General features: G+C 32.5%; 1 protein-coding gene across 1 annotated transcript in view; it reads left to right on the forward strand.

The window, feature by feature from the left end:
* The window catches only part of GBE1 (1,4-alpha-glucan branching enzyme 1), a 305,486-nt gene that overhangs the window by 124,554 nt on the left and 156,170 nt on the right, over window positions 1–24,762 (forward strand). The window lies entirely within an intron of this gene.

Below are 24,762 nucleotides of genomic sequence, written 5' to 3' on the forward strand. Positions count from 1 at the left end.
CTGTAGAATTGCTGTTTATAGGAGCAATGCTGTTGATACCAGGGTTAAAAACAAGCAAACAAAATAACTGAAGTAAGCAAATTATTGGTCTGAAAATCAGTTTGTTTTAATGAGTCTTTAGCATTTTCTATGTTACTTTTAAAACAAAGATTCTTGTGAGTCACTGTTTAGAAAACTTAATATTAGAAAAAAAGTTTGCCTTTCTCCTGAAGATTTGAAATGCTTATTTTTATCTTATGGTTCCCCCCCGCCTCTTTCTCTTGTCTGTCAGAAGGCTTAAAAATTAAGTGAATTGTACACTTGCAATAACCATCCAGCTCCAGTCCTAGACCATTATCTCGTCTCCTTGCCCTCCAGCCCTTTTCTCCTGACCACTTTCATTGTAACTGCTGATTTTTTCTTCTCATTTTATTTTTAAATATATTATATTTTAAAATTGTGAGTAGTCTTTTTTTCTTTTTTTGGAAGTAAGAAGAATATAAATTAAATGTACATAAATCTGTGAATAAGGGTAGGGAATTATTTCAAATCAGGATTCAAATCTGTTTTAATGTTTCTTTAAATCACCTATGAATAAATGGACAATGCCTAATTCTTTTTCCTTATAGTTCAGAACCAGTTAGTTAGGAGGGTACAGAATGGATTTACTATGGGATGTGCCAGAGGTCAGAGTGTTTAGGCATTTAGATGAGTACTATGAAGAGAGAAAAGTCCACTTATGGGATGATGTCACTCTTACCCCAAATAAATAATTAGATGTTATTTCTCTCTGGATAAAGCACATATCCTCCCTGTTTTAGACTTTTTCCTCATGGAAAGCTTTCTCTAACTTTGAAGAATATTTGCTTTTGACACAATGAAGAATATTTGCTTCTGACACAATGAAATAGAAATCTGGGATGCACTGTTGCTGTTATGACTGTTTTATTTAAGGCACAATAAATTATGGTGAAAGAAAAAATAGTTTAAATGTCTCTTTCACATGTATAGATGAAAACGTATTACACCTTGCATATATTAAGCCTGATGTCCTAGTTTTCCATGGTAGGACTCAGGATCAGGAGCTGTTTGGATTATGTAGTTTTGTTTTCTCTTTTCATTTTCAGCTAAAGCGCTGCAGAGAATAGGAGGTTGTTGGTGAGATATCAGTGGCAGTATAGGGTTGCTTTCTGGAGTCATTATGAATTAAGAGCTAATGGGTAGCTTTCTTTGATAGCTCGTTTATAATTGAGTACAGATAGATGAAAATCAAACACAAAGGGAACTCAATTTTATCATTAATTTTGACTTTGTTTAATGGATAATTTCTGGGCACCACAGCAGCCTTCCTAATTTGTCTGTGTATGATGAAGAAACTAATCATACACAGCTCAGAGAACAAATAACATACGTTTCCCAAAGAGGTCACCTTCAGAGACAAGCACAAGGGAAAAAAACCCCGCAAACCTGTTGATTTCTTCCTTTTCTCCTATGTTTTTTCTCCGTTTACTTTCTTTTAAAAATGCAGTACGTAAAATAATTTCATAATTTAAAATATGCAGTGATTGACTATCCAGAATTTATAGCCTAAACTAGGCTATAAATATAATCTGGTTTGTTCCTTGTAAAAGGCTTCCTTTCTTTCTTTCCTTTATCGGATAGCCCTTACTATGTACCAGTTACTATTTTAAATATTACAAATATTAATTTATTTAGCCCTCATAACAGCCCTATTGGGAAAGTCCTATTATCAATCATCCCCATTTTTTCAGATGAGGAACTGAGGCACAGAGAGATGACATAATTTGCTCAAAGTCACATAGCTAGCTGATATCTGGCAGAGCTGGAATTCAAACCCAGGAAATCTGGCTATAGAGGTTGTGTTCTTAACATTATGTTATGTTGCTATAATATATTAGTTCATTTACAGTTCCTGTGATTTCCTGATAACTGTTTAAGAACACCACCAAGCATAGCCTTTGGCTAAAATGATAAACCTTTGCAAATCCTAATCTGTTTTTTTAGAATACATGTTTTCCTATGAGCAAGTAGCAAAGACAGTAATGCATTTGGGAGCACACAGAAAAGAATTTGACATTGTTTAATTTTTAGGAATATTCAATAGAACATATGCTATACGTAATATATATATTTAAGTATACACAAACACATTTGTACACACATGCACCCGTGTATATTTTATTTTATACACGTATATATATTTTATTTCGTCAAGGACCAAAATAACAGTGTTTGAATAAAGATAGATGATTGTTTCTCTTTGAAGTAAGAGTCCAAGTCAGTAAGTGCTTTGTGGACAGGCTGCTTCTGCTACATGTGTATGTTCAGACCAGGTTCCTTACATCCCATTGGTCTTCTATCTCCAAGTATGTTATCTGTATGATAAACAACACTCACCATCTCTCTGTGTTTCCTGCAGAAAGAGGAAAACAAGGTCAAGGCATTCTCTTTTAAGGATGTGAACACATCATTTATATATGCATCCTTTTGGCCAGATCTTTGTTACATTGGCTATCCTAGCTGCAAGGAATGTTGGGAAATGTGGCTTTAGCTTTGGGGCCATTTGTCCAGCTAAAATTCAGCAGGTTCTGTCTTATTTAAAGGAAAATAGAGGGTTTATTTTGGAATACAATTAGCATTTACTGCTATAGCCATTTAAAAGGAACTTTTTAAGGAAGAATTAACCTTGTGCTAGAAACTCTTTTTTATACTTCTCAGAACAACTGTAAGTAATGTATCCTTTTTTTAATTTGTTATGCTATAGAAACACATTGTTTTAAAACTTTTATGATTTAATTCATTATAACAGAAAAAGTGTGGTGTTCTTAATAATAAAAAAAGAAAATTTGGAGGATAGCTGATAATATTAATAATATACACTCAAGGATATAACTAGTATTATTCATAGAGTGCAATCATAATGGTATACTTTTAGGTCATTGCAAACACCAACATTAAACAAATAAAATGAAAGTAAAATCCTAAAGCCATCTGGAATTTATTAGATATTATGTGAGGCTTAAAATTGTGCCATTTTTGAAGGATGTCCAAATTATCATGAAGTGCCAGTCTCACTTTTAATGCTATTTTAAGTTTGACAACAATTTCTGCACAAAATAAGAGTAGGATTTTAATGAAAACAACTGCATGTAAATATAGCAGTGTGAGATGTAAAAGCGTACTGAGCAGAATTAGCAACTAGGCTCTAACCTGGTTTGTTTGTTTGTTTTGCGGTACGTGGGCCTCTCACTGTTGTGGCCTCTCCCGTTGCGGAGCACAGGCTCTGGACGCGCAGGCTCAGCGGCCATGGCTCACGGGCCCAGCCGCTCCGCGGCATGTGGCATCCTCCCAGACCCGGGCATGAACCCGCGTCCCCTGCATCGGCAGGCGGACTCTCCACCACTGTGCCACCAGGGAAGCCCTAACCTGGTTTTCTTGAGTAGCACAATTGAGAATGTAAACCAACCACCTCTGTGACAGAAAATTCATAGGACAGCTGGATGGGTACTGTTGAGATACCTAAATTTAAATTAGGGTTCAAGAAGAACGATTTCCCTTCCCTTCTTAAAAATGCTAAATTGGTATTGGCTCTAATCATTTATTTTTTGTGTTGGTGGTGAGCATTTTTGAATACACATACTTAAATCTTCACTCTTTTTTAAAAAATAAGTTCTGTAGGAACATCAGATAAGGAAAGTGTGTGAGCCAGCATTTATGTGTATAGTTGTAATAATTAATGAAAGTGATTTTCAAGATATTTACACAGTATTAGAAGAGCTTTAGAAAGAAGACTGCTTTTTAAAACTAGTAAGTTGGTTAAACATTTTACGTGCAACCATTAGTAAATGGAATCTTATTAAAATAATTATATTCTCAAAATCTATCCTTTCTAAAAGATATTTTAGGATAAAATTATTAAATATGGGGAGGACAGAAGCACCTTAAAATGTTTCAGTTATATCCTTGAGAGAATATTTTTAACAAAAATACTTTTGGTAATTTTTATATCCTCGTAGGAGACCTGTCAGCATGCTTGTTTTGGCCTCTCTGTTCCTTCACCTCCTCTGCTCTAGGGATCTTGCCCTTCTCCCAACTCGGTTTTACTAAGTTGCATGATCCACAGGCATCCACTGCTGTGATCATACTGTAGATTTTGCCTTTATTCGTAAACCCTTCATTCCCCATGTTTTTGGACTCACACGTCCAAAAAACCCTGTGTAGCAGTATCCCGAAGCACTGGTTCTCAAACTTTAGCTCATATCAGAAACACCTGCCAGCCTTGTTAAAAGACACACCCCAGAGTGTCTGATCCAGTAGGTCTGGGATGAGTTTGAAATTTTGAATTTTCACAAGTTCCCAGATGATGCCAGTGTTGCTGGTTCAGGGACTATAATTTGAGAACAGTTCAGAGGACTCTGTTATTGCTTAGCACATCCATTAGTTGATAATGCTTTAAAAAACAGAATTGTGTCCTCAAATCTTGTTTCTTTTTTTTTCTTTCCTGTTTTGTTTGTTTTGTTTTGTTTTGTTTTAATTTGTAGATCTTGAGGTCCCTTGCAAGAACATGTTCGTTTTATTTTGACTAGTTGTATACAGCTGTTTTAATTCTAACAAGGAAGAATATGGGCCAGGTGCAATAAAGGGGTACTTGAACAAGACTTTATATTTCATTTTGCTGAGCAGAGAAATAAGTCATGGAGACCTTTCTCAGCCCTTCTACCCCAATGCAAGATTAGGATATATGAATTCATGTAGTCACTTTATATTAATTAGGTTCTAGGAGTCCTGCTACAGCAATTTTCTTAGATGCAAAGCATTGGAGATGAAGTTGGAATTACCATGTCAATGTTTACTAATTTTATTTTTAATTTTTTTTAACTTTTTATTTTATATTGGAGTATAGCCGATTAACAATGTTGTGATAGTTTCAGGTGCACAGCAAAGTGACTCAACCATACATATACATGTATCCATTCTCCCCCAGACTCCCCGCCCATCCAGGTTGCCACATAACATTGAGCGGAGTTCCCTGTGCTATACAGTAGGTTTTTGTTATACTTTTTAAATATAGCAGTGAGTACATGTCAATCCCCACTCCCTAACTATCCCTTCTCTCCACCCTTCCCCGCCCCCCCGCTGGTAACCATAAGTTCATTCTCTAAGTCTGTGAGTCTGTTTCTGTTTTGTAAATACGTTCATTTGTATCATTTCTTTTTAGATTCCGCATATAACTGTTATCATGCGATATCTCTCTTTGTCTGACTTACTTCACTCAGTATGACAATCTCGAGGTCCATCCATGTTGCTGCAAATGGCATTATTTCATTTTTTTATGGCTAAGTAATATTCTATTGTATATATGTACCACATCTTCTTTACCTACTCCTCTGTCGATGGACATTTAGGTTGCTTCCATGTCTTGGCTATTGTAAATGTTTACAAATTTTAGAGTCCATCTACTAACTTGTTAGCTGGGTGTCATGAAAAATTATTTTGTATAGTGAGTTGGATAAAAAAGACTTTGGAAAATATAAGTTCATTATATGCCATTTATGGCTTTGAGTAAGTTACATAGCTGAGCCTTTTGACTATCCCCCAGTCTGTATTAAAAAAAAAAAATCTAACTAATACATTTCAAAAAATTTCAAAGAAAGAGTACTCAAATAGATTTCAACTTTCTGATTTTTCATATTCACAATAAAGAAATATAGTGATTGTTTTTATTCTCTCACAGTTCATATTTCGTTATTTAAATTTTTGTTCTCTCATAATACATCTGGTAGAACAAATCTCCTTTGAGTGTACTGCTCAATAACACTCTTCAGTGCAGTACCATGTCTCACTTGAATATCTAATATGTACTTGATACCATGTAACATTACTCCTGTGCACTCTGCCTATTAGATGGCTTTGACATTATGTTGGTGCCGATACTACTTATATTTCAGAGGATATGTATCTCCATGTTCCCTTGACTGGTGATAATAGCATAATAAATACAAGCATGGACTCCAACCAGACTACCTGTGTTCACTTGCTGTTTCCAACACCTGCTAATGGTGTGAACTTTGGCTAATCATTCTCTTACCTCAGTTGCTTCTTCTAAACTGGGAATAATAATCATACTTACCCCCTAGAATTGATGGGAGGGTAAAAGCACTCACAACAATGCCTGGTACTTAGTTGATGCTCTGTAATCTCAACTATTTTCTTTTCCACACACATGTGCAGAGGCCATGTTTATTTAGCCTTTAATTCTCACACCTTTGTAGACTTCGTGAGCACAGGCCAAATATTTTATAAATTTGCATAATAAGCCAGTATCTGATGAGCCTGTAAATCAGCATTATCTCCCTCCCTACAAAATGCTCTGTTTCCTGAGATTCAGCTGGTGTGTTCATGGGATTACTCCACCAATGTCTGAAAATTCACAAGAGTGTTTATAGAAAGTGTGTGCTTTGCCCAGCACTTATTTATGTAAAGAATTTTATGTGCTTTTGAACATTCATTTTCTTAACTCAAAGCTTACAGTTTAAGAATCTTGGAACTATGTATAAAATCTCTGTACAACTTTAAAAGAAATCTTAATGAAATGTTATGAGAGAGATCAAGGAGATTGTGAGCCAAAATGAAACTACCACAGTGAAGACGGATAGAGAATCCTTAATGAAGAAAGGAACTGTTGGAAATAAGAAAAGCTAGTTGTTTTGAGACTAATCAAATACAAGGACTATCTGTGAATAATCAATAAGATCTAATCAATGTGAAAAACACGTATCATAGGAAACGTATTAAACTGTGAGCACTGGAATGAACTTAGATACTGTTCTCATACTTTACACATGTTTTTGTCCATCCGATAACCAAGTGAGTCTTTCATATTTTGGTGAAGACATTTCCCATAGTCTTTTCAGTGAACTCCAGCAAGTCACAGGAACAAATTTGGCCGTTTCTGCTTATAACTCTTGAAGTTTGTCAACCATATATAGACTTACCACTTAGTACACTTATTTTGTGTTTCATGTAATTGCTCAAACACACTACACTGAAATTTTCCTAAAACATATTATTTTAATTTATCATAATTTATAAGTAATATACAGATAAAACAAATCTCTTAGGTTAATGAGTAATGGGAATGTATTCTGAAAGAGAGATTCCTTTGCAAAAGGATCCATACCTTTAATATGTTTTAGCCTTATTACAGGGTAATTCACATTCATAAATTGTATACTACCAAGCAAATATTTGCTTTTCTTAGACTAAGTGTTTTATATTGTTTATAAATGATCCTTATTTATGAGGAGAGAGCTTCTACTAGACTTACTTGAAGGATAATAATTTAAATTACACTAAACTTTGAAAGTAACAAATATTTGAAGTTAAGGACATTTGTAGTTTTACTGGCCTAATTAGTTTAAAATAAGATTTTGTTTTTTCCTAGAAAAGTAAATGATGAAATCAATATAGTTTAACTTTTAGCTCTGCGTTTCAACAGTGCCTGTGTTCTTGTGGGCTTGGGCTTGGGGGATGAGGGAAGGTAGACCTTCATATAAACATAAAATATATTCATGTATATACACTCAGATATCATATGTAGTTTTTAAGTTGTTTAATTTTAACAGAAAAAAATCTCTGAACATATTGCAAAAAAATACATATATCTTTCAGTTATATGTGTGAATCTCAAAATCTGATGAGATGCAAGTGTACAACTGACATTTAATATGAGGAATCGAAGCTCATTTTCTCATTTGCAAACCAGTGTAAACTTCTAACTTATTTACCACTCTCAAAGCATCTGCCATCCTCCGGTCTCCTGTAAATTTATAGTTCTTTTACTTTTGCCTTTCTATTACCTTCACATTCAGTTGAGAAATTTAAATGAGTCTACCTCTGTAGAAATCCTCTTTAGGATTTCTTGAATATTATTCTTTTCATTGGTAGCTCAGACCTGTGTTGCCTTTTGTCTAAATTAACTCCTGTGACATTTCCACCACACAAGACAGTAGTTTTCAAAGATAGCTTTGTGTTGCCATCACAGAGGAATAGGGCTCTGTGCTTTTAAACAGCTCCTGATGATTTGGTGGGTTAATTTGGAATTCACTGGCCTCATAGAAATAGCATTGGGCCAGGGGTCAGGTGTTTTGGGTTATAGTTTAGCCATTAGTAATTAGTTCACTGATTTTCTCTCTTGGTTCCTCAGTTTACTTGTTCAATATATATACATATATATTTTATATGTCACAACTAATGACTTCATGAAGATACCTTTAAAGGATGAAAATGATCTAATGATGTAAATCATTATTATTTTTATCTTGTACTTGGCACTTTTTTAGCTGTTAATTCTAAGCTCCTCAGTGTGGCGTTTCTATTTTCTTTATTAATCGAATGATTGTTGTTGTTTTAAACTTTCTTCTGTTCATTGTGCCTATTTTTTATTTGGAGATTCATGTAATCCTCTAGAATCGGGTTTTGTTACTCTCCTTGAATTTGTTTTTTCCACCTCTGGATATCTACTTTATTCCATTCACTTCCTAGAATGTCCCATTTTCTGTATTCTGCCTTTCCAAATCCATTTCCTTCTTCAAAATGGCTTAGAGGTTCCTTCCTTGTTGAAATAACATTATGATTGAACATCAATTTTCACAAAGCCTCAGAACTTAACATATGCTGTTTTTTTATTATTCTCTGTTATCCTGTTCTCTCTGTCTCTATTTGTACATATGTGTAAACGTATGTACCCATACACACAATGTTGTTTTCATAATGAGCATCCTTGAGTCTGCAAGCAAGAAGGAAACTTCTAGATCATCCTTGTCTAATATTCTTGTTTTAGTTCAGAAAATTAAATTTTAAGGAAGTTATAGCTTGCCCAAGGTTATGCATCTCTTCATGTTTGTAAGTCCTGAGCCTACAAAATACCAGCTCCTTAATGCTCGTCGCCAAATAAATGATCTGTTACTTGCTTAAGGTATAAATAAGAAAACATTATCAAGAGAGATGTTTTTATTTGCAGTATTTTTCATGACTATGAATAGTCTTCCAGGGATACTATTGTCCTTTTATGAGTTTAAATTTTTAGAGCATTTCAGTTTGAATTAAAAAATTATTATTTTGAGTGTTCAGTATATTAAAGGTACTATTTTAAGCATTTTATTTGCTTAACAGCTTGTTCTATTTTAACCCTTGCTTAACAGTCCTGTGAGGTATAGATACTATCATTATTCCCAGTTTTAGCTGAAGAAAGTGGATGTTGGCTAGATTAAGTATCTTGTTCGATGTCATAAATGACTGAAACAATAATCAGACTGCGAAGTTTACCTTCTATTTTATCCTCTGCGATATATTGACTTACGTTGAATTTGGGAGAACTGTAGTTAATCAACTCAATCAAACTTTTAAATGTATGGAAACTTGGTGATTTGGCCACATGCTGATTAATAGAAACAAACCATCTATTTTTAAATGTAATTACATAGAGAGTGGATAAAATAAACATGATAAATAGCATCCTGAATAAATAGGTGCCCTGTTTTCAACTGTTTTTGCTTGCTTGCATTTTATATGTAAATGTATATGTGTATGTATTTAACCTAGAGCAGTTTTGCATTCTTTTTACAATATACTTGTCCAGAGAGTGATACCATTGCTTTATCAAGTTGAATTCATTTCTTTGGATTCGATGCTGATGTCTCCTCTTTCGTCACTCATGTATTTTCTTTGGTCATAATACAGCACAAATATTTCTTTTGCTTTGAGCTTTTTAATTCATTGATTAATTTTATCTTTCTTAATTTAGAAACTAGATTATATTCTTATATTTTTCCAAAAGATGCAATGCATTTTTAAAGATTTGATTTAATTTATAAAGTCAGTTTTGTAAACATTGTTTTCAATAGGAAGCTCTCAGGTACAGTATTTAATATTCATATTTTTAATAATCACTGCAGGAAATGGATAGCATTCTGTCTCTAGTTTTTTTTTGAACAATACTAAATCTTATTTTCATATAATAATCAGAACCACAGTTTTTAGTAACCATAACATCTATGGTCTCTGAATCTATGTTTTTTTTCAAAATCTAAGCATTGTGAGACTTCTGTCATATTTTTATTCTCCAATTGAGAGATCCATAAAAGAGTTGGAGCAGCTTCCATTTTATTATTGTGGATCATGATATTTTTCATAGATTTTACTGTGCTCTTTAGGCAATTAAAATCATAAGGCTAAAATAAACACATAATTTAAGTTCTTTTTCTTAAAATTATTTTATGTCAGTAACTCAGTAAATTGTGTGTTTGAATATATCACTTATGTATCCAACTGATACATTTGTGGCAGTGGAGTTATAGCTCCCTCTTTTGGAAAGCCAAGACATGGCATTTTGATTAAGATTAAATTATTCTTTACAGATTTTCAGTTTACATAATTTCTTGAGCATATAAATGTAAAAAGAACATTTTTCTTTGGAGTGGTTTTTCCTTTGGAATTTTAGAACATTAATTAAAAACATTAAACTTCCATATATATATGCACATATATATTTGTTGAGGCTTAAGAACAGTACAGGTCATATGAGTTGCAACCCAGGAAAACTTTATTTTGATATTTGAAATGCTTTCATTTTTATTTAAAGAAGTTAATTTTACTTTTTTTGTAATTATCAAACATGATTTATAATGTATTTTAAAAAAAACAGGACTTAAAACAATTAAGAAATATGGAAAGAAAACAGCAAAGTAGCGTTTCTCAAAATTAATAGCCTAGCTCTCCCTCCTACCATCCACTGTTTTAGTTTTTGTGAGTATTCTTCCTGATCTGTTTCTAGGCATTGATAGACTGTCTTTCTCCTTATCTCTCTGCCTCTCTGTATTTATATGCTTTTTAAGAAAAAATCATAAAAATGTGATTATTCTATGCCTGCTGGTTCTCAATTTCCTTTTTTTCCCCCACTCAATGTATCATGCAAATCTCAAAAAGTACATTACTGTTTTACTTACTTAAATAAACTCCAAACTCATATAGACTGATATATACATAAGCTAGAAATTGATATTTACTCTGACTAAGCGTTCTACCTTGGCATAACTATTATAAAAAGAAGTAAAATCATATTAATGTACTTAATGGATATCACACAAATCTGTTTCTTTTTATAACGAAAGTAATTTTATAATAATTTTGTGCTTTCTTGAGATATCAAGATCAGGGTTCTGCCTTCACTACCATTGTTTAGAATAGCATTTTTGTTTTCTACCCTCTTTGCTGTTTGCAGCTGAGCCTTAAAAATGCTTTAAATTTACCTGTAAATTGTTCAGTGGTATTGAGTATCTTGCTGGACATGGTCTTAGATTTTATTGGGTAATCCTTTGTAACTTTGTCTACAGACTCTGAAGAAGTACTTTGGATTTAAAGATTTTCAGTTAATCATTACCATATCCCAAGATGACTATATAAATGTTATTAAAAAAAAAGGTTTGCAAGAGTCAAAATAGGTTCTTTTACTTTGAAAAGTCTCATGTCTAACATCAATTTGATAGTTTTCATTTGTTTGTTTAATTTTCATAAATTACTTTTAGAACTTAATTATTTAATCAGCTTTCCTAAGAGGTTGAAAATACTACTTCAGCCTATGGAATCTAAATGGAGCTCATACAACAATATGTTCATATATGTGTGTATATATAAATATATATATTACTGGTATGAAACATGGTTGTGAACTGCCTCTGAATTTAACTCTCAGAATAGGCTTTATTTCATATACAAATCAGAATTTAATGAAATAGTATGAATTGAAGAATATACAGGTAATGGCTTTTGTTTGTTGCCTTTGGAAGTAACAATGTCATTGACATATGCATATTTATATTAAACTGGATTTTCTCTATCATTATGCTAAATATTGTTAGTTTATTATGGCCAATTAATTCTATTTCATTAACTTAAGAAGTCACATTTATGAACAGTTATGTTGAGAGGTGTGAAGAGATGATAATAATGAAATAATAACCCATGATGTCTTGCTCTGCTAATTAGTGGGTGATTTTTGCAAACCTCTGTTCATGCAAATATTTTCATCATTCTTTCAAATGAATCTGTAAGTTAAACATGAAAGTACACCTTACTCACCTGTAAATCTTGAAACAAATAGGTAATTTTACTGTGGGTACTTCTAAAAAAATTTCTCATTTTATATTGGAGTGTGGTTGATTAACAATGTTGTGCTAGTTTCAGTTGTGCAGCAAAGTGATTCAGTAATATGTATACCTGTATCTATTCTTTTTCAAATTATTTTCCCATTTAGGTTATTACAGAGTACTGAGCAAAGTTCCTTGTGCTCTACAGTAGGTCCTTGTTGGTTATCTGTTTTAAATATAGCAGTGTGTACATGTCAATCCCAAACTTTAATAAGTATTTGGTTGATGATTAAAGCAGTTATAAGCTATTCTATAGGCATGGTCATTTCTTGAGCAACCATAAGCTGTGTCATAAACAGTTGTTTCTCAGCTGAGCATCAATCCTTTCCATTTGTTCCTGAGACATGAACTCATTTTTAAATTAATAATTCTATCAAAAGTAATTCAAACATCTGAAGAATTAATCCTGTAGGTGCTTTCTTTTTCTTTTCAAAGCTTTTTTTTTTTTTGGTCATTTTAGGCCCAGGTTTGGGCATCCTATACTATCTGTTTTCACAGTGCTGGTACTTTTTAGACACGTCTTAGGAGTTTTCTATTTTCACCCATCTAATCTTGAAATCTGGTCCATTCTCCTCCAATCTTTAGGCCTCCACTTTCCAGGTTCTACCTCCAACTTTTCCTTTTATGAGCCTGCTTTTCCATTTCATTTTTCAAACTTACTTTGCCTCTGCAATATCTCATAATCCAAATTTGGTGTGTTCTTTTCAAATGATGTCCTACTGTAGGGCAAAGCATCTTTCTCGTATTTTTTATGATGAGTAGTGCTTCAAATGCCAGTTTAGGTTCAAATTATCCTCCACACACCCCCAACATTTTATTTATTTCCTCTGAGGATTCCTATGTATTGCCAACATCTGTTTCTTTTGGCATGATAATCATATCAACTCTGCTTATACAATTTAAAATTTTAGTTTGAAACCAAATGTAGAATGAAGAGAATTTTCCCCAGGTAAACACTTTTTTTGTGATTATTTCTCATGAAAAAGCTGATGCTGAATGTATATGTAATTATATATAGGGAGGTACAAATGGAAATTGAGCATGTGAGCTGATTAATTGTGGCATGTCAATCATCTTTTGAGTTTTCTACTGCTCATGCCTATGGAGATAATGCCATTTTGTTAGATTAAGCATCATTCAGGGTTCTTAGACAAAAAAGATTGATCTCCATATGATTTAACTGAAGTACTAGTTTCTTCCTTCCAGATCTTGCATGCGTGCCTCTACTAGATGCAGAAACCTAGCTGCAAGGGAGTGTGAAAAATGTGACTTTAAACTTTCCATCCTGTCTATAATAGGAAGAAATGCCAGAAAATGGTTTGACTGACTGAAGAGCCAATATCATCTACAACTTTGCAATAAAGATTATAAATGGAATTCCTAAGAACATAGTATTGAAAAGACAATCATCCAATTTTAGTAATGGCGTTTAAAGTAGCCATGATAAATATTGTTTTGCAAAATGATTTATGTGATACATAGTATAGAAATTGCGAAATATTTTAAATGATGGGTTGAACTATAGGGTAAGATCAGAAACCTGAATAGATTCACCATACTCTTCACCTTCTTAAGTGCAGGGGAAAATTTTTGATAAGTAAATCAGTGAGGACATTCACGGGTATACTCAGGACCACAGATGAATAAATTTTGAGCTAGCTTGGTTGCCTTTCATGATTGAAAGTTTACAGAATGATTGTTTGAGAATAATTAGGGAGATTAGACTAGGAAGAATGAAAGCAAATTATAAATTATTACTGTATAAGAAATAAATTAAAAATTCAAAGTAGAGATTGAGATAAATTTTATTGCAAAATATGTCTTGTCATTTGCAAAGGTGTTTATTATTTTCAAGGTTTAGAAAATACAGTCCCTGTAACTTTAATGTTAGTTTTCTTTCCTGCATGATAACTTTTTAAAAATAAAAATCTATCCTTTATTATTGGAGCACTGGTCCCTATAGCTACTTTGTCTTTTGCTTTCTCAGGTCTAGCTTTTATCTCCTAAGCTACTAGACTGCAGCTCACAGAATCAGAATCAAGGGTGACAGGTAGGGTGGTGATAGTGGATAGAAATAGGACTCGGGCATCTTTATTTTAAAATATTTCTCAGGTGGTTCTCATTGCACAACCAGAGTTGAAAACTGCTGTCAAAGACACATATAAAAGTCTAATATTCTTTTACTGAATTCTGGGGGAAATGTTCATATTCCAACCATGTCACAGTTCAGTGTATACAAATCAGTTTCTACAAGTGTTTAATTCCCTCTGTTAAGGTCACAAGGGAATGTATAATACATTTTAGAGAGATAACTATAAAACATATTCTTTTTCTCTTTCTGTTTTAGTGCTTATAGAAGTGAATCACAGGTATCTAGAAAATTAGACTGTCCATAAATATCAGTTCTCTGATTGCGCCCTTTATGTGAACATCGATTCTAGAAATACTTTAAATGTATTAGCAGACTCTCTTTTTCTTATATCCATGTACTGTGAAATATCTTGCATTTATTTTACAATCTTTTATTCCTTTGTCCTTCAGTGTGGGCATAGTAGATTTTAAATATGATTATAAAATCTGGAGAATTGAACACTTTCATTTTTCTTTAGGAGTATTTTTTTTAATAAAAGTATTTCATACTTTTTCCTTCTAAATTATGTAGGCATTAATTCTTTTTTAAAGAGAGCTTTTGTTTAGTATTTGATCTTTTAATGCTGTGCCAGAAAAAGGAAGATTATTACATTTTGTGACTGTTAAGGTGAGTATTATTTTTGGTTATATTTAATAGAAGTATTTTCACTTTGGCCAAGTAATAATAATGAATTCAAATAATAATGAATAATGGTATACCTACAGGACCTTTTTCTTGTGATAAAGTACATACTATATAATCTTTTATGATTTAAATATTTACATTTAAGCTGAATTCTTTTATTGAATAGCACAGTTAAATGTGTGTTAAATGTCAATATGAATTTTAACCCTCTTCAATTTAAGGTTTGTTTTCTGTTTTTTCCCTCTTCATCTTAACATCTTTCAAATACGCCAATAAGCTATAAATTTCTCCAAGTGACTCAGTATGCCCCCGACTGGAAAAAAAAAAAGTCTCATGGATATATGTGTGTGTGTGTGTGTGTGTGTGTGTGTGTGTGTGTGTGTGTAACGTATATACATACACATATATATTATATATAATACTTATTTTATGAAATATATATGTATATATTTGAAAACAGTGAACCATAGGTCACTGCACCTCAGCACGTGGTTGTTCTCTGAGCCTTATGCAGAAGTCAGGTGGGTAATTCCTTGTTTTCTGTTTTTTCCCTCTTCAGTCTGTTCATCTTAACATCTTTCAAATACGCCAATAAGCTATAAATTTCTCCAAGTGACTCAGTATGCCCCCGACTGGAAAAAAAAAAAGTCTCATGGATATATGTGTGTGTGTGTGTGTGTGTGTGTGTGTGTGTGTGTGTGTGTAACGTATATACATACACATATATATTATATATAATACTTATTTTATGAAATATATATGTATATATTTGAAAACAGTGAACCATAGGTCACTGCACCTCAGCACGTGGTTGTTCTCTGAGCCTTATGCAGAAGTCAGGTGGGTAATTCCCTGACCTGTGTGCTTTATTGACTGCACTGTCAGAGAAGTTTCCCTGCTTCTCCAGAGAGCTTGTCACACTTGGAGATCAAAGTTCATTTGCTGTTCTGTGCCTTCACTATCTACATAAGATGGAAATATCTATGTTTAATAATTTAAATAACACTTCAGCTACGAAAGTTTAAAGTAAATAGCTCTGTTGTGAAGACTCCTATTATTTACCACTACTTCTTCCCATCATCACTATCAGTTAACAAGAAATTATCCAAATGCATATGTTGAGTTTCATATCTCACATGTAGTCATGTTCTATTTCCCATTATACTGTCTGCTTAATCAGTTTCTCATATGATGTGTGTACTATGTGTTTCCTAATTCATACATACATATTTGTAGTTCTTCCCCTAATACCACCTGCACCTGGCGAAATATGTGACTTTTGTGGAAGAAAAGAGTGATAGTGTTGCACTCTGTATTATGAAACCTTAATTTATAAAGAATATTTAAATGTAACTTTGAATTCTTTTCATTATTAACTGTTTTCTTTATTTAATAGTTGTTAATTATATTCTTAGAGATAATCTCAATGTATATTAAATATATAATTACGTGTTTTCTCAAAAGATCTTATGATTTTTTAGAATTACATATTCTGTATGTAGTTCCTGGAATTTCTCTAGATTTCCCTTAAGGGGTGAATTATTTCTCCCCCAACCCTCACATTTTATATTTTACTTCATTGCAATAGCACTTAGAGTGATTGCTTAAGAATCATATTCTTTTTTTCAAATGATTCAGTTTATCACCATACACACTTTTATAATTATACCTAATGAAATATTTTAAAGAGAGTTTTAACTCATCTTATGATAGTACCTTTCCCATCTAGCGCTTCTAAAAATACTTTTTAAGATTTTTTTTTGTTGGTGTTATACCAGATCATAACTCTATTTACTTAATAGAATTCTAGCCTTCACTGCACAAGGATGAGTCTCTTTGAAGCACACTTCTTCAGTAATGAAAACTCACTGATTTTTTCCCCTTTTCATAGCTTTTTTCTTTTATTACTATATTGATCTTTCAATATCTTGGAAGTTTAAATCCTATATTTTTATATCATGTGTAATTCATCTGTTTTCTCATCTAAGACACCTAATCAATCTTTACCTGATTACACCATTTCAGCATTGTTCCTATTCTTTTCACTTAGGAGTAGTTATTCTCACTTGTTCAGGGATATCATTTTCAATGCCTGCATCCTAAATCTCACATAATCCCTTTGGATTTTGTCTTTTTGTAGTGACCTCACTTTATAAGGTTTTTGTTCAGGTAATGTACTTGAATTGGAGCAAACACTTTATCAGTTCTACTTAGTTGTTTCTTTATTTCGTTAAAGATTTTCCTCAGTCAAAAGACAGAAACAGAAAAAATATTATAGTTGTAATACTTCTTAACTAGACTAGAAGGTTGGGGACCTGGGATGGAAACCTATGGGAGTAATACTGCTTTTTATAGGTACAGGAGCATCTGTCTCTCTCAATCATTCTAAATAAGGACCTGCTTTTAGAAGAAGCAGCTACTGATCTCCATTTATTTCTTTTTGGCAATATTCTGCAGTTTCTTCTCTCCCTTGTGTAAGTATTACAGAAGTGAATGTTTATATCTCTGTAATTCTAATTGTTGTTAAATCAGGAGTAAAGTAGCCATGAGTACTATACCTCAAAATTAATCTCTTTTTATTCCATACATTGGTGTCCTTTATGCAAAAGTTTGATATAATTTGGTATACTTTTTGTCATGTTACAAATTTATTTTTCATAGCTAGTATACTTAATCTTTTCTTTTAAGGAAAGTTTTTTTTCTTTAATTAGTGGCTTCGTTTTTGTTAGTGAAATCCTTTAACTCTTCCTAATCAAGCTGTTGTTATAGGATTTAACCTTGGAAAATTTCTTATTAAAGAAGAAAAAAACCTGAATTGTGATGGCATGTTTTAAAATAAGAAATTTTATACAAAGCAAAAATAATGGGAGCCAGTGAAAATACATCAATAGGTTATGTTTTTTTTCATCAATAGGTTATTGCTTTTGAAGTTCAACTGATTTGTTTCTTTTCTTCATCAAGCTACTAGCAAGGATATTGCCTTTTCTTTCTCTTCTTTTGGATAGTGTCCAGTATCCAAAGAGCTTAGGGGGCTTAATCTAATCACTTAATCTCTTTTTCACTTCCCTCAGTCCCTGAACATTGTAGATGTAAAGGACATCACCAGGATGTTACAACTTTTTATGATAACTTTATATGCACATGGCTTGTGTCAGGTTGTTTGTTTAATTGAAAATTATGAAGTAAATTATGAAACAAAGATGGAGACCTCCAAAATGTATGAACTTTAATATCTAGAAAAAATTAAATGAAATTTAAAAATTTTCAAGAGACAGAGTAATTTTATTTGGTTACTATAGCAGGCTCAATATCTAAATAATGGTAATGTCAATTATAGCTCATATATAACCCATTTATATAATTTTACTGATCAATATATGTAGTTTTAAGAAAGTATATCCACAAAGTGATCATTCGTTTATCAGGACCTTATTATTATCAGAAAACTGCCATGATACTTTTATCGGTTTCTTGGTTTTCTTTTCTCATTAATTGAAATATAAACTCAAGTTCACAATGAAATAAATAGCCTTTTAATATCAGATCGTGTTTCTGATATTCCTAATTAGAAAATGCAGAATGAAAAATTATTATTAGTATTGACAACTGATCATCTATTTATTTAAATAGTCCCATCTCTGCTTTTTTAAATTAATTTTTATTGGAGTTTAGTTGTTTTGCAATGTTGTGTTAGTTTCTGCTGTAAAGCAAAGTGAATCAGCTATATGTATACATATATCCCCTTGTTTTTGGATTTCCTTCCCATTTATGTCGTTTCTTGTGCAATACAGTGGGTTCTCATTAGTTATCAATTTTATACATAGTAGTGTATATATGTCAATCCCAATCTCCCAGTTCATCCCACCTCCCTTTCCCCCCCTGGTAGCCATACATCCATTCTCTACGTCTGTGTCTATTTCTGCTTTGCAAATAAGTTCATCTGTATCGTTTTTCTAGATTCCACATATAAGTGATATTATACGATGTTTGTTTTTCTCTTTCTGACTTACTTCACTCTGTATGACAGTCTCCAGGTCTGTTCATGTCTCTGCAAATTGCACAAATTCGTTCCTTTTTATGGCTGAGTAATATTCCATTGTATATACGTACCACATCTTCTTTATCCATTCTTCTGTTGATGGACATCAGGTATTAGGTAGAAAAAATAGCTCCTTAGCTTCTCCTTATGGAAAATTTAGAGCTTTTATTTGCATCATGTAAAGACTGACTTTTTTTTGTTCAACCCCTGAAAATAATTACATGGGAGTAGGCTAGCAGTAAAAACTGCATATTACAAATTCACTTTTTTGAAGGCCCTCCTATCAGTTCTGAAGCTCAGCAACATTTATTCTGAATGAGTTTGCTTTTCTTGAGAATTGTCAAGGACTTACTTTGTTTAATGAAGGTCACTGAAATGCGTTGGTGTATGTTTGTCTACTTTTTGGGAGTCGGAAGTTAATAAGAGATAAAGTGTGTTATTTAGACTACTCATTAAGATAACTTTTTCAACTCTTTCTGGCACTGACAAGATTTAACTAAATTTAAGTACATTACATTTTATTCTTAGAAGAGTGATTGCCTCCATTTTTTTCTTTATTTCTATATAGTTTCCTATGGTGGTTGCACAAATTTGGTGTCTTTAAACAACATAAATTTTTCCTGTCGCAGTTTTGGAAGCCAGAAGTTAAAAATCAGTATCACTGGGCTGAAATCAAGGTGTTGGCAGAAACATACTCCCTCTGGGGAGAATCTGTTCCTTTCTATTTCCAGCTTCTGGTGGCTGCTGACGTTCCTTGGCTAGTGTCTGCATCACTCCAGTCTTTGCCTCTTTGTAGATGTAATGTAATTTGGTTACATTGCTTTTTTCTCTCCTGTCTATGTGTAAAATATCCCTCAGCCTCCTTCTTATAGGGATATATGTGATTGCCCTCCTGGAAAATCTGAACAATCTTTCCATTTTAAGATCTTTATTTTAATTACATCTGCAAAGACCCATTTTTTTGCCATATAAATTATCATTCACAGATTCTAGAGAAGTAGGATATGAATGTATGAAATGAGAGGCCATTTTTTAGCCTCTGAAAATGGTAAAGAGATTCTTTCTTAAGTAACCTTACTGAATCTTAAAATTGGCCCAAGCAAGGATAACAAACAAACAAAACTGAAAAAAATTTATACTCGTATGTTCTATTTTTTTTTTTTAATTTTTAAATTTTTTTGGCTGTGCTGTGGCATGCGAGATCTTAGTTCCCCCTGCAGTGGAAGCATGGAGTCCTAACCACTGGACCACCAGAGAATTCCCTATGTCCTATTTTTTAACAAAGGTTAGTCATAAAATTTTAGTTGAATTAAAATGAGATTTAAGAACTTCTTTTTAAATTATATTAAGGTATTTTAAAGTTTTAATAATTATATCTATGCATTAAAAATAATGTTTATACTATGTTAATTGTAAATATTAAAAGCACATATTTATTTCTTCAGGATTCTGGTCATTGGTAGAACCATCAGATTCTCCTCTGGAATATCACTTATTTTTCTACTTAATTATAACCTTGTGATTACTTTTTCTAATGCTCTGTATTATTTTTGTCCCACTCACTTCTAAAAATTACTTAAAAGTATTATATGTTCTATACGTATGTATTTCTTTCCCTATATACACACATGTATGTTTTTAGGCACATTTTAAACACACACAACAGAATACTGATATTTAGTGTTGCATGTTGGTATGACTGTACCCATTGTTTTAAAAATATGTACATAATATCAATTATATATTTTACATATTATATACTTATATACATATTACATATAATATCAATTACATTAGATATTATTATATAAATTAGAGGTAATTTAGAAGAGGAGGAGATAACATTGCTTCATAAATTAGAAATCACTTTGATTGCTTATTTATTTTGACCTGTACCCTACTAAATAGTTATCTTTATTAATATTTTTTTCCTTCATAGCATGTTGTTGTGATTTTGGTAGTATAATCTGGGCAAATTGAATTATATTTTTCAATATCTGTGCCTTTTCTCTTCCTCTTCTACACATTCAGTCTTGAAACCCAGAGTTAGATGCAATACCATTTTCCAGAGTATCCTACCACTTCTAACCAGCTGAACACATCCACTGTTTTCATATAAAATTGTTGGCCACCTGAGGAGCATCTTATCTCAGTGATTTTTTGGTCCAAAGGAACAGTAGTCTTTGACAAGAAACATCAAAAGATATTCCTAGATTGAATGAATATACACACACAAACACAATTTTTTAGGTCTTCACTCTTTTACCAAACTGTTTCTTATATTGTATATTTGAGTTTTAAATGTCATTTTCTAAATAAAATTTGACTTCATACAGTTCACTAAGTCAATTTGACTTTTGCACAGGTAGAGGTTTATTTTATTCACTTCTTTATTTAATTTAATAATGTCTTTTGATGTTAACCTCCCATAAGTCAAAGAGATAATTTGGCTCATTAGAAAAGGAGCCTAATGACATTTTTACCATGTTATAAAATGTTATAATTATACAAATTATCAATTTGCCCTACAAAAGTTCATCATGATATTATTTTCATTAGTATATTTCTTTAAAGTGATTTTATATATATTTTTTATTGGAGTGATATGTAGTGATATTAATATACTTTTTATTCTTTTTGGCCGCACGACTTGTGGGATCTGAGTTCCCTGAACAGGGATTGAACCTGAGCCTTCAGCAGTGAAAGCATGGAGTCCTAACCACTGGACCACCAGGGAATTCCCTAATATACTTTTTAAAGTTTTATTTTTAACACTGTGTCAATATATTTAAAGTGTATGTATATACACACATGTATATGGAACTTGGTTGCACAGGTCCACAAATATGTATACAATTGTATAATTCATCTATTTGCAATCCTTATCAGAATACTTATTTTTTTCTGATTTATAGAAGCTCTACAAGTGAAATGAATTGATAACAATATAGAAAGATACAACTGAAAAATAAAAGCTATTAATAATTTCTCTATCCATAGGCAACCATATGTATATATTTACATTAGGAAGATGCAATACATTCTTTTTTATAACTTGAAAGAATTTTCTTGCAACCTTCAATATAATTCAGTGGTATAATTTTTAACAAGCATACACTATTCAGTCATTTACTTTTTTGCTAATAAAAGTAACACTAAGATTAATAGATAAGAATATAGTTCTTTGGCACTTCTCTGATTATTTCTACAGGGTAAACATCTATAATTAGAATTGCTGAGTCATTGAGAATTACTTTTTTTTGAATTTTTGATCATATTGCCAAATTGCTATTTAGAATGTTCCTACTATTTTATACTCATACTAGTAGTGTATGAGACTTTCCGTTTGCTAGTACCAAGTGAACTCTTCTACCCATCAGCTATTAGTCTTAACTATCATTGAAAGATCAATCAAGCTAGCACTTTCTTTTCAATTTGCTATATAGCATGTTCTATTTTGAGGTTGTAAATTAAATGATATAAAGTTTTATCTAAAAAATCTTTTGTCTGAATCTGAACTCAAGAGAGCACAAATTCAGTAAGTACACTCATCTCTCCCCTTTCTCCCCCCTAAAATGTTTCAGGAGCAAAATTTAGTCCAGAAGTTTATATTTTTTACTCACCGGAAGGTCTCTCAAGTTTGGGTTATTTAGATTTACTAGAATACTCTTAGTTGTTATCACAGCAACTTAGGAACAGTAAATCAAAGGCGAGGTAAGGTGGGTACTGTTGGCAAGTGTGTTTATTAGTAAAATCTAAACTGCTATAGCAAAAATACATCCAAAATTCAGGAGCCTAAAGAATTAGAGAAGTGAATTTACCATTTATGTAATGATTACAGTGAAGTGTTCTAGATGTGGTGGGAAGCTTTGTTTTACATATCATTCAATGATCCAGGCTCTGATTTTATTGCTAAGAAAAAAGGAAGGAATTAGATAATTAAAAGTTTCCACCCCAAGAAGCAAAATTAATAAAAATGATGAACAAAAATGTCTAATATAAAACACTAATAGAAATGAAGAAATAGAACTTCTGGTAACAAAAATATTGAAGTCATTCAAAATGAGTAAGTCATCCATTGTCAGGTGTAGGATTTGATTTTGCCGTACCTTCAAGCTCATAAGTTAACCTGTTACTGTTTCGTGGATTCTGGCAGAAAACACAGGACTCCTGAGTCAGAGATAAATGACTTTATTACTCATGGCACAGGATGTGCATCATACTTGCATTAGTTCCCCTTGTTTTCTAAGTCTTATAGGGGTGACACTATAGGGTCTAGATGGATGCTATGCACACAGCTAGTTTGCCTCATAGGTAAGGAGTATTTACCGTGGGGAATCATTTCTTTTATAGCAAGCAGTAAGGAAACCTGTCCATTGTCTTCAAGGGAGACATTATCTCATTCCTCAGGGTTGTTTGCTACAAACACAACTCTGAGAAATGGCCTCTGTCATCAATAGGACCTTATATCCTTGGTGTACTCAGCAAAACATGTAGGTGTGAGAAAGACCCATAGAAGGACTGTTCTTTCCAACTTCCATCACTCAGTACCCTCTGAAGACATTCATGTGTACAGCAAGATAAATAAGTTAATGTTCCAAAGAATGTGGAAATTATATTCAGCATAAGGAAATTCTTCATGTTCTTTGCTTAAAGTTTCAAATATTCTCTCTGCCAGCAGACACCTTGAAAAATACTTATTGGTTCATGATCATCCTTTGAAGGGGTTGTAGAGCCATTTGCAAAAAAGAGAAAAGATAGATGGATGGATTAGGCAGGGTGCTATCCACTGAAAACTGATTTCTGGTATTTTATTTCCCCATAACCTGTCCTGGGTTGATGAGTGAGTAAAAAGCCTTTTCTCAAATATATCACTGTGTGTATTATACTAGAAATTTATGTGACTTAAGGGACATATTTTGGGGGATAAAATACTCCGGGACTGGGTTGATCCTATTCATTCATATTTTGCAATAACTATTTGAATAATAGAAACAGTTGTGATAGGCTTTAATAAGTGGGAGTTATAACTAAGGAGATAGAATTGAGCTCATGTAAGTTAGATGTTCCTTTTCACCACTCACCTGCCCCCTCCACCTTAAATCATGATTTATTCTTTTTCTGTATCTGAAGGAAGTGCCATTAAAGCCTGTTAAGAAAAAGGAAGTGAGCATCAGAAGCTCTGCTTAGCTTTTGGTTCTGCCAGTTGGTGACTTTGGGACTTCTGGCTACTCACTTAATATTTGGGTTATAAAGATTCTCTGGAATCAAGTGAGATATGACTATGAAAGCCCTTTCTAAACTATAAAACATTCTACAAATATTTAATGACCAAGAATTATGCATACTTGAGCTTTTCTCTATTAAAGGAGACCAAAGAATATGTTCTTTCTCAATGCTGAGAGCATATTGATCATTCAGAATTCAGATCAGCTACTGATCTGAACATTTTTTGTCACACTCTACCTACTCTTAGAAGGTTTAATTAATTTAAAAAAAACTTTAAAAAGCTATATTTTAGTCATTTGGAAGCTCTGTTCACTATTTAACCATGCGGATAAATTCAAAGCCCTCTATTCAGTACTAAGTCTAAACTGGTGGATTCCGTAAAAGTTGCCTTTGCATTTTTATTGTTATTTTTTATACTAATAGCAATAGTGATACTGTTGAAAAATAAAGGAATAAATGGTTAAAAGGAAAATGTTTGGTTTCATATGGTAAAACATACTTGGAATAAGGTG

This window comes from Physeter macrocephalus, chromosome 1 (assembly GCF_002837175.3).
Source record: "Physeter macrocephalus isolate SW-GA chromosome 1, ASM283717v5, whole genome shotgun sequence".
Classification (NCBI taxonomy): domain Eukaryota; kingdom Metazoa; phylum Chordata; class Mammalia; order Artiodactyla; family Physeteridae; genus Physeter; species Physeter macrocephalus.